Source organism: Sciurus carolinensis, chromosome X (assembly GCF_902686445.1).
Source record: "Sciurus carolinensis chromosome X, mSciCar1.2, whole genome shotgun sequence".
Classification (NCBI taxonomy): Eukaryota; Metazoa; Chordata; class Mammalia; order Rodentia; family Sciuridae; genus Sciurus; species Sciurus carolinensis.
The window spans coordinates 57,802,637-57,814,878 of NC_062232.1; positions in this window are offsets into that span (position 1 = coordinate 57,802,637).

Below are 12,242 nucleotides of genomic sequence, written 5' to 3' on the forward strand. Positions count from 1 at the left end.
ATTTGTCATAGGTATGGAAAGTTGGTTGAACATTTGAGAATCAATTAATGCAATCCATAATATCAGTAGAATAAAGAAGAAAAATCACATGATTTTATCAATAAATGGACAAAAAATTTGACAAAATTCAACATTCATGCTAAAAAGAATAAGAACCTTAGCAAATTTAGAATAGAGGGAAACTTCCTTGACTTAATATCTACACAAGACCTACATGTAATATTATAAGTACTGGTGGAAAACGGGAATCTCCCCCTGAGAATAAAGAATAAGAATGTCTCCTTCCTTTTACCACTGCTTTGCACCATTGTACTGGAAGTCCTAGATAATACAATAAAAAGCAAAAACAGAAATAAGAGGTATACAGATTGGGAGGGAGGAAATTAAACTGTTTTTTTTTGTTTTGTTTTTTATTTTTGCTTTTTGCAGATGACATGTCCCTCTATGTGGAAAATCTGAAAGAATGACAAACACCTTCTGAAACTAACAAATGATTATAGAGCAAGTTTGCAGGATACAATTAATATATAATTGTAATCACTTTCCCAAATACTAGCAGTGAATGAATACAATTGAAATTAAAAGCATCATACTATTTACATTAGCACCCCAAAATTCAAATACTTAGATAGAAATCTAACAAAATATGTATAAGATCTACATAAGGAAAACTATAGAAGTCTGATGAATGGAATGAAAGGACTAAATAAATGGAGAGGAATTCCATGTTTATGGATATGAAGACTTGGTGTTGTTTAGATATTAGTTCTTCCCAACTTGATCTATAAATTTACATGATTTCAACAAAAAACCCAGCAGGGGATTATATGGATGTCAACAAACCAATACTAGAGTTCACAGGAAGAGGTATAAGATACATGAACATGTAAAAATAGATCCCACTATTATGTATAATAAAAACATGGGGAAAAAAGACAAAATAAAGAGGTAAAAGACCTAAGCAACTCAACATTGAGGAAGAACAAAGTTGGAAGACTGATACTAACTGACTTTAAAAATGAAAAAGCTACGATAATCAAGACAGTGTGGTATTGATGGAAGTACAAATAAATCAAACGAACAGAATGGAGAACCAGGAACAGATCCACATAAATACAGTAAATATAGTAAACTGCTCTGTGAAGAGTGGTCAAGAGAATGATCAGAGAGGGCACAATATGGGAGAGATTATTTGCAAAAGATACACCTAGCAAAGAATTGCTGTCCAAAATATACAAAAAAGCCTTAAAAGTCAACAATAAGGAACCAAACAATCCTATTTGAAAATGGGCCAAAGGCTTGAACAGACACCTTACCAAAGAAGATATACAGATGGAAAATAAACATGAAAAGATGAGCAACATCCTATGTTATTGGAGAACTGCAAATTAAAACAACAATAAGATACCACTAGACATTTAATAGAATGGCCAAAATCTAAAACACTAATGCCACCAAATGCTGGCAAGGATGTGGAACAATAGGAACTCTGATTCACGGCTGATGGAAATGCAAAATGGTACAGCCACTTTGGAGGACATGTTGGCAATTTCTTACATAGCTAAACATACTCTTACCATGTGATCCAGCAATTGTATACCCTGGTGTTCACACAAATGAGTTGAAAACATACCCATGTATAAATCTCTATGTAGATGTTTATAGCAGCTTTATTCATATTTGATAAAACTTGGGAGCCACCTAGAATGGCTTTTCATGGTTGAATGGAGTAATTAAACTTCAGAATATTCAGAGAATGAAGTATTATTCAGTATGAAAAAAATTATCAATCATGACCTTAAGTATCTTAAATACATAATACTAAATGAAAGAAGTTAATCTAAAAAAGGCTAAATACCATATAATTCCAACTGTATGACATTCTGGAAAAGACAAAACTACAGAGTAAAAAGATTGGTGATTGTCAATGATTAGGGGAGAGAAAGAGATGACTTTTATGCCTCCCACCCCACTTATTTTGGTGGTGCTGGGGCTTGAACCCTGGGCCTCATGCATGCCAGGCAACCACTCCACCATAAGCCACACCCCCACTCCAAGAAAGGATTGAATATGGAGAGCACAGAAGGTTTTTAGGTCAGTGAAAACATTATGTATGATACTATAATGGTGGATACATGTCATATATTTTTCAAAACCCACAGACTCTACAACACTGAGTGAACCCTAAAGTAAACTACAGACTTTAGGTGATAATGATGTGTCATGCAGTTTCATCAGTAGTAATAAAAGTGCTACTCTGGTGTGCGATGTGAATCGTTGGGGAGGCTATACATGTGGGGTATGAGGGAACATATGGGAACTCTCTGCTTTCCGCTCAACATTGCTGTGAACATAACATTGCTCTAAAAACGTCTTTAAAAGGACTGTTAAAACTCAACAAAAGAAAACAGACATCCAAATAAAAAGTGGGTAAAAGGTTTGAGTAGACACTTCACTAAAAAGGAGATATGGATGGCAAATAAGGACATGAAAAGAAGTCCAACATCATTAGTCATTTGGGAACTGAAATATAAAGCTACAATAAAATTATTCATACAATTGTTAGAGTAGCAAAAATAAAATATCCTGACTGTTCCATGGGTGGACAAGTTGTGGAACAATGGGATCTCTCATATATTGCTGGTAGGAATGTAACCTGATACAGTATTTTTGCAAGACACATTGGCAAATCCGTTTGGTTACCATATAACCAAGCAATTCTACTGCTATACTTACATATGCCATAGAAAAATATAAACTGTTTTGTCACAAAAATTTGTAATTGAATGTTTATTGCATCTGTGTTCATAATTGCACCAAACTGGAGAAACCCCAAATGTCTTTCTATTGGAATTATAGTTTAAATATTGAGTCCCCCCAAAATTTGTGTGTGAGACAAAGCAAGAAAGCTTAGAAATGAAATTATTGGGTTAAGAGAGCATTAACCTAATCAGCATGTTAATCCTCTGATACGGACTGAGTGGTTACCATAGGCAGGTATGGTGCGGCTGGAGCAGGGGGTCATTGTGTGCATGCCTTTGGAGTATATATTTTGTCCCTCATCAGGAATATTTTCCTGTCTCTCTCTCTCTCTCTCTCTCTCTCTCTCTCTCTCTCTCTCTCTCTCTCTTTCTGTTTCCTCTCTCCTTCCTAGTGTGACACTCTGAGGAGCTTTCCTCTGCCACATTTCTCTACCCTGATATTCTGCCTCACCTCAAGCCCCAAGGAATGGAGCTAGCTGTCAATGCACTGGGACCTCTGAAACTGTGAGACTCAAAATAAACTTTTCCTTTTCTAATTGTTCTTGTTAGGTCTTTTGGTCACAGCAACGAAAATGCTGACTAAAACAATTGGTGAATGGATAAATGAACAATGGTATAGCCATTCTGTGGAATATTATTCAGCAATAAAAAGGAACGAACTGGGCTGGGGTTGTACCTCAGTGGAACAGCACTTGCCTAGCACATGTAAGGCACTGGGTTTGATCCTCAGCACCACATAAAAATAAAATAAATAGGGAGGGGCCAAGATGGCGGACTAGAGGGCGGCTGCATTTCACGCTGCTCCAGGACGCAAGATTCAAAAGAGGAGATAGTGAGAGACTTGGGACCAACTCAAAGCCACCGGGTGAGTCTCTCCCGTTGGGGAGGCGTCCCGGATGAGGCGGTAGCCCCGGAACGCAGGGAATTTGTGAAGTGGAGTTGCTCGGCGAGATGCCCCTCCCCCCCTGGAGCGGTAAACACGGACAACTGGGATCATCGTAGAGGAGGTGGCTCAGCACAGCGCTTGGACTCGAGCAGCCGCTGGGGCTCCGGGTGGCTGCCTGAGGAGGAGCTGTGTGGCGAGCTGTTTAGACCCAGAACGACCGCTTCTGAACACCGGGGGGCTGCCCGGGGGAATTGGGGGAGCGCCGCAGGATGCTTGGTCTGGGAGTGACTGCATCAGAGCCACAGGCAGTTGCCAGAGGAGGAGCTGCGTGGTGAACTGTTTGAACTCAGAGCGAGCACTCCTGAGCGCCGGGAGGTTGCCCGGAGGAGGAGGAGGAGCGTGGCGGGTTGCTTGACCTGGGAGTGACTGCATCAGAGCTGCAGGCGGTTGCCGGAGGAGGAGCTGTGTGGCGAGCTGTTTGAACTCGGAGCAGCTGCTCCAGAACACTGGTGGCCTGCCTGGAGGAGGAGAGCGGTGGGATGCTTGGTCTGGGAGTGACTGCATCAGAACCACAGGCGGTAGCCAGAGGAGGAGGCGAGTGGTGAGTTGATTGGACTAAAAGCGACCACTCCTGAACACCGGTGGCCTGCCTGGAGGAGGAGCGTGGTGAGTCACTTGGTCTCGGAGGCACCGCTCCTGAACACCCGGGGGGCTACCCCAAGGAGAAGGAGGAGGAACAGGGCGGGTCACTTGGACTTGGAGTGACTGCCCAGGGCTACGGGTGGTTGGCGGGAGGAGGAGACCCGAAGTGAGTTGTTTGGACTCCTAGTGACTGCGACGGAAACCGGGCGGCTGTCCGGAGGAGGAGGTGTGTGGCGGGTCTCTGGGTCTCGGAGCTATTGTACGGGGCTCCAGGTGGTGGCTCAGGGGAGGGGCTGCATAGCCAGGCGATTGGTGCAGAGCAGGGTCCCAGGAGCTAGGTGGCTTCTTGCTGGAAGAGCCACACAGAGACATGCCTAGGGGCGGAGCGAAGTTTCCAGGGTGGCGGGCAGATTCTCTGAGGAGAGGCAACCTAAGGAGACTCGCCTGCGAAGGGTGAGGCTCCCAGGCCCAGGACGTAGGTCCGGGCCCCTGGGATCATTGCAGAGGAAGACAGCCCAGCCCAGGCGGTAGTTGTAGATTGAGGGGAACCTGTAGGAGGGCAACTGACCAGCGAGACATCCCCACCGAGTGACTCTTCCCGGCCGGGGGAGGTTTTCCACAGGGACAGTAAAACCAGAGACACAGGCACAAACAGGCCTTCCCTCAGCCCGCAGTCTAATTCCCCATTGGATGACCATTGGTCAACAAGTGGAGGCACCTCTGCCCACTAGCAGGGAATATACGCCACCTGAGGGTTACCACCCCTAGAGAGGCAGCTTCTTTGTGGAGCTCTGCATTATCAACCTCCTCCAAGACTTCAGGCTACTGAAGGATAAGAGGGGACATACTAGCAATCTTCAGGGACATTATAAGTTGATAGAGGAAATCTGCAATATCTTAATGACCCACTGATTCCTGAACAATATGAGAAAACAAGGGAAGAAAATGCCCCAAACAAATCTAGATGTTACATCAATAAAATCCAACGACAGCATGGCAGAAGAAATGACAGAAAGGGAGTTCAGAATGTACATAATTAAAATGATTAGGGAAGCAAACGATGAGATGAAAGAGCAAATGCAGGCATTGAATGATTGCACCAATCCACAGTTAACAGAGCAAATTCAGGAAGCAAAAGATCATTTCAATAAAGAGTTAGAGATATTGAAAAAAAACCAAACAGAAATCCTTGAAATGAAGGAAACAATAAACCAAATGAGGAACTCCATAGAAAGCATAACCAATAGGATAGAACAGCTGGAAGACAGAACTTCAGATATTGAAGACAAAATATTTAACCTCGAAAACAAAGTTGAATAAACAGAGAAGATGGTGAGAAATCATGAACAGAATCTGCAAGAACTATGGGATATCATGAAAAGACCAAATTTGAGAATTATTGGGATTGAGGAAGGCTTAGAGAAACAAACCAAAGGAATGAACAATCTATTTGAAGAAATAATATCAGAAAATTTTCCAAATCTGAAGAATGAAATGGAAAATCAAGTCCAAGAGGCTTATAGGACTCCAAATACACACAATTACAACAGACCCACACCAAGGCACATTATAATGAAAATACCTAACATACAAAATAAAGACAGAATTTTAAAGGCTGTGAGAGAAAAGAACCAAATTACATTCAGGGGGAAGCCAATACGGATATCAGCAGATTTTTCAATCCAGACCCTAAAAGCTAGAAGGGCCTGGAACAACATTTTTCAAGCTCTGAAAGAAAATGGATGCCAACCAAGAATCTTATACCCAGCAAAACTTACCTTCAAATTTGATGATCAAATAAGATCATTCCATGATAAACAAAAGCTAAAAGAATTTACAAAAAGAAAGCCAGCATTACAGAACATTCTCAGCAAAATATTTCATGAGGAAGAGATAAAAAACAAAGAAGCAAATCAGCAAAGGGAGGAATTATCCTAAAGGAACTGTCAAATAAAGGAGGAACCAAGATGTGTCAAAAATTTTAAATATGAACCAAATGACTGGGAATACAAATCATATCTCAATAATAACCCTGAATGTTAATGGCCTGAATTCATCAATCCAAAGACATAGACTGGCAGATTGGATTAAAAAGAAAGATCCAACAATATGTTGCCTGCAAGAGACTCACCTCATAGAAAGAGAAACCCATAGACTAAAGGTGAAAGGATGGGGAAAAACATACCATGCACATGGACTCAGCAAAAAAGCTGAAGTATCCATCCTCATTTCAGATAATGTGGACTTCAAGCCAATGTTAGTCAGAAGGGATGAAGAAGGACATTTCATACTGCTTAAGGGAAGCATAAATCAGCAAGATATAACAATCATAAACATCTATGCCCCAAACAGTGGCTCATCCATGTATGTTAAACAAATCCTTCTCAATTTTAGAAACCAAATAGACCATAACACAATAATACTAGGTGATTTTAACACGCCTCTTTCACCACTGGACAGATCTTCCAAACAAAAATTGAACAAAGAAACCATAGATCTCAATAACACAATCAAAAATTTAGACTTAACAGACATTTATAGAACATACCATCCAACCAAGAGCGAATACACTTTCTTCTCAGCAGCACATGGATCCTTCTCTAAAATAGACCATATATTATGCCACAAAGCTAATGTCAGCAAATACAAGAAGATAGAGACACTACCTTGTATTCTATCAGATCATAATGGATTGAAATTACAAATTAATGAAAGAGTAAAAAACAGAAACTACTCCAACACCTGGAGATTAAACAATATGTTACTATATGATGAATGGATAACAGAAGATATTAGGAAGGAAATTAAAAAATTCTTAGAGGTAAACGAGAACAAAGAAACATCATATCAAAATCTCTGGGACACTATGAAAGCAGTACTTAGAGGAAGATTTATTTCATGGAGCGCATTTAATAAAAGAAGTAAAACTCAAAAAAATAAATGACCTAACACTACAGCTCAAAGCCTTAGAAAAAGAAGAACAGACCAACACCAAAAGTAGTAGAAGACAGGAAATAGTTAAACTGAGAGCTGAAATCAACGAAATTGAAACGAAAGAAACAATACAAAAAATTGACAAAATAAATAGTTGGTTCTTCAAAAAAATAAACAAAATTGATAAACCTTTAGCCACACTAACAAAGAGAAGATGAGAGAAAACCCAAATCACTAAAATTCGGAATGAACAAGGAAACATCACAACAGACACGACTGAAATACAAAACATAATTAGAAACTATTTTGAAAATCTATACTCCAACAAAATAGAAAATTTCGAAGACATCAACAGGTTTCTAGAGACATATGAATTGCCTAAACTGAACGAGGAGGACATACACAATTTAAATAGACCAATTTCAAGTAATGAAATAGAAGAAGTCATCAAAAGCCTTCCAACAAAGAAAAGTCCAGGACCAGATGGGTTCTCAGCTGAGTTCTACAAAACTTTTAAAGAAGAGCTCATTCCAATACTTCTCAAAGTATTCCAGAAAATAGAAGAGGAGGGAACTCTCCCAAACTCATTCTATGAAGCCAATATTACCCTGATACCTAAACCAGACAGAGACACATCGAGGAAAGAAAATTTCAGACCAATATCCTTAATGAAGTTCGATGCAAAAATTCTAAACAAAATTTTAGCAAATCGCATACAAAAACATATTAAAAAGATAGTGCACCATGATCAAGTGGGTTTCATCCCAGGGATGCAAGGTTGGTTCAACATCAGGAAATCAATAAATGTCATTCACCATATCAATAGACTTAAAGTCAAGAATCACATGATTATTTCGATAGATGCAGAAAAAGCATTTGATAAAATACAGCACCCCTTCATGCTCAAAACACTAGAAAAAATAGGGATAGTGGGAACATTCCTTAACATTGTAAAGGCCATCTACGCTAAACCCATGGCTAATATCATTCTAAATGGTGAAAAACTGAAAGCATTCCCTCTAAAAACTGGAACAAGGCAGGGATGCCCTCTTTCACCACTTCTATTCAACATCGTCCTTGAAACTCTAGCCAGAGCAATTAGACAGACCAAAGAAATTAAAGGGATACGAATAGGAAAAGAAGAACTCAAACTATCCCTATTTGCTGATGATATGATGGTATACTTAGAGGAACCAGGAAATTCCACCAGAAAACTTTTAGATCTCATAAGTGAATTCAGTAAAGTAGCGGGATATAAGATCAATGCACATAAATCTAAGGCATTTTTATACATAAGCAATGAATCTTCAGAAAGAGAAATTAGGAAAACTACCCCATTCACAATAGCTTCGAAAAAAATAAAGTATTTGGGAATCAATCTCACAAAAGAGGTGAAAGACCTCTACAATGAGAACTACAGAACACTAAAGAAAGAAATTCAAGAAAACCTTAGAAGATGGAAAGATCTCCCATGTTCTTGGATAGGAAGAATTAATATTGTCAAAATGGCCATACTGCCAAAAGTGCTATACAGATTCAATGCAATTCCAATTAAAATCCCAATGATGTACCTTACAGAAATAGAGCAAGCAATTATGAAATTCATCTGGAAGAATAAAAAACCCAGAATAGCTAAAGCAATCCTTGGCAGAAAGAGTGAAGCAGGGGGTATCGCAATACCAGATCTTCAACTCTACTACAAAGCAATAGTAACAAAAACGGCATGGTATTGGTACCAAAATAGAAAGGTGGATCAATGGTACAGAATAGAGGACACGGACACAAACCCAAATAAATACAATTTTCTCATACTAGACAAAGGGGCCAAAAATATGCAATGGAGAAAAGATAGCCTCTTCAACAAATGGTGCTGGGAGAATTGGAAATCCATATGCAACAAAATGAAACTAAACCCATATCTCTCACCATGCACAAAACTAAACTCAAAATGGATTAAGGATCTCGGAATCAGACCAGAGACCTTGCATCTTATAGAAGAAAAAGTAGGTCCAGAGCTTCAACATGTCAGCTTAGGACCAAACTTCCTCAATAGGACTCCCATAGCACAAGAAATAAAAGCAAGAATTAATAACTGGGATAGATTCAAACTAAAAAGCTTTCTCTCAGCAAAGGAAACTATCAGCAATGCGAAGAAAGAGCCTACAGAGTGGGAGAAAATCTTTGCCAATCATACTTCAGATAGAGCGCTAATCTCCAGAATCTATAAAGAACTCAAAAAACTCTACACCAAGAATGTAAATAATCCAACTGACAAATGGGCTAAGGAAATGAATAGACACTTCACAGAAGAAGATATACAAGCAATCAACAAACATATGGAAAAATGTTCAACATCTCTAGTAATAAGAGAAATGCAAATCAAAACCACCCTAAGATTCCATCTCACCCCAATTAGAATGGCGATTATCAAGAATACAAGCAACAACAGGTGTTGGCGAGGATGTGGGGAAAAAGGAACACTCATATATTGCTGGTGGGGCTGCAAATTAGTGCAGCCACTCTGGAAAGCAGTGTGGAGATTCCTTAGAAAACTTGGAATGGAACCACCATTTGACCCAGCTATCCCACTCCTTGGCCTATATCCAAAGGACTTAAAATCAGCATATTACAGAGATACAGCCACATCAATGTTCATAGCTGCTCAGTTCACAATAGCCAGATTGTGGAACCAACCTAGATGTCCTTCAATTGATGAATGGATAAAGAAAATGTGGTATATATATACAATGGAATATTACTCAGCCATAAAGAATGATAAAATTATGGCATTTGCAGGCAAATGGATGAAACTGGAGAATATCATGCTAAGTGAGATAAGCCAATCTCAAAAAACCAAAGGAAGAATGATATCGCTAATAAGTGGATGATGACACATAATGGGGGGTGGGAAGGTTTAGTGTTGGGGTTAGAGTTGGGTTTAGGGAGGGGGGCAGGAATGGAGGAAGGAAGGACTGTATAGGTGGAGGGGAAGGGTGGGAGGGGAGGGGGGAAGGGAAAAAATGGCAGAATGAATCAAACAACATTACCCTATGTGAATTTATGATTACACAAATGGTATGCCTTTACGCCATGTACAGACAGAGAACCAACATGTATCCCATTTGTTTACAATAAAATAAATAAATAAATAAATAAATAAATAAATAAATAAATAAAATAAAGGTATGTGTCCATCTATAACAAAAAATATTTTTTAAAAAAGGAATGAACTATTTTCATATGTAAAAAGATACATGACTTTCTGGCATTTTCCCAGAAAAATGGAAGAAAATATTTTCCCATTGATTTTATGAGGCCATCATTACCCTAATACCAAAATCATACAGATGGTAGAAGACAAAAAGTCATTAAAGTCCAACATCCCTCATGAACCTAAATGCAAAAACCCTCAACAAAATATGATCACCTCAAATCTAGCCATATACAAAATGAATTACAAACTGTGACCAAGTGGACTATATTCTAGAAATGTTAGGCTACTTCAGTATTTCGAAATCAATTAATATAACTCCTTTTATTAAGATTCTAAAGAAGAAAACCCACATGGTATTTTCATTTGATGCAGAAAAAAGCATTTGAATGAATGAAAACATACATTGAAGATAAAACTTCTCCACTTTAAGGACAGAAGAGAACCTCCTCAATCTGATGTGGAGAATCTATAACGAACATACAATTAACCCCATGCATAATGGTGAAAAACTGAAAGTTTTCCCTCTAGACTTTTATAAAGACCAGTATGTCTTTCTCACTACTCCTACCCAACATAGTAATGGAAGTCCTAGCAGTGTTGTAGACAAGAAAAGGAAATAAGAAGCAAGCAAATTTAAAAGGAAGAGATAACAATTTTTCTTTCTTGCATATTGAAAATCCTGAGAAATCTACTGGAAAAACAAAATAAACTTCTAGGACTAAGAAAGGAGTTTAGCAAAGTTGCAGGATACATGACCAACACAGAAAAATCAGTTATACTTCCATATGCTAGCAATGAATGACTGGAAACTGAAATTTAAAACACCATGTCATTTACAATAGCTTCAATAAAAATTAAATATCTAAATATAAATCTAACAAGACGTGTTCAGGATCTATAGCTTAAAACTACAAAACTCTTATGAAGAAGATCAGTGAACACCTAAATAAGAGATTGAAAGTATTGGCTTCATACGAAAAGTTGGAAATTTGAATAAGATAGGGTCGCAGCAATTAGAGAACTTGCAATTTGATAGAGGAGAAATACATGTATTCAAATAGCCACAAAGTAGTTTGTAACTAGTGCCGCAAGAGAAGTATCATCAAGATTCACATGAATTAGGCAGTAAAATGAAATTAAACCTCTATCTCTCAACCTGCACAAAACTCAACTCAAAATGGATCAAGGACTTAGGAATTAAACTAGAGACCCTGCACCAAATAGAAGACAAAGTAGGCCCAAATCTTCATTATGTTGGTTTAGGATCAGATTTCCTTAACAAGATTCCCAAAGCACAAGAAATCAAAGCAAGAATCAATAAATGGGATGGAGTCAAATGAAAAAGCTTTTTCTCAGCGAAGGATACAATCAATCATGTGAAAAGAGAGCCCACAGAGTGGGAGAAAATCTTTTCAACATGCACTTCAGATAGAGCACTGATCTCCAAAATTTATAAAGAACTTACAAAACTTCACACCAAAAAATACAAAGAACTCAATTCAATAAATGGACCAAGGAACTGGACAGACACTTTACAGAAGAAGACATATAGGCAATTAATACATATATGAAAAAGTGTTCAACATCTCTTGTAATTAGAGAAATGCAAATTAAAACAACTCTAAGATTTCATCTTACTCCAATTAGAATGGCTATTATCAAGAACACAAACAATAATAGATGTTGGCATGGATGTGGGGGAAAAGGCACACTTTTACATTGCTGGTGGAGTTGCAAATTGGCCCACCCACTCTGGAAAGCAGTGTGGAGAATCCTCAGAAAGCTTGGAATGGACCCACCTTTT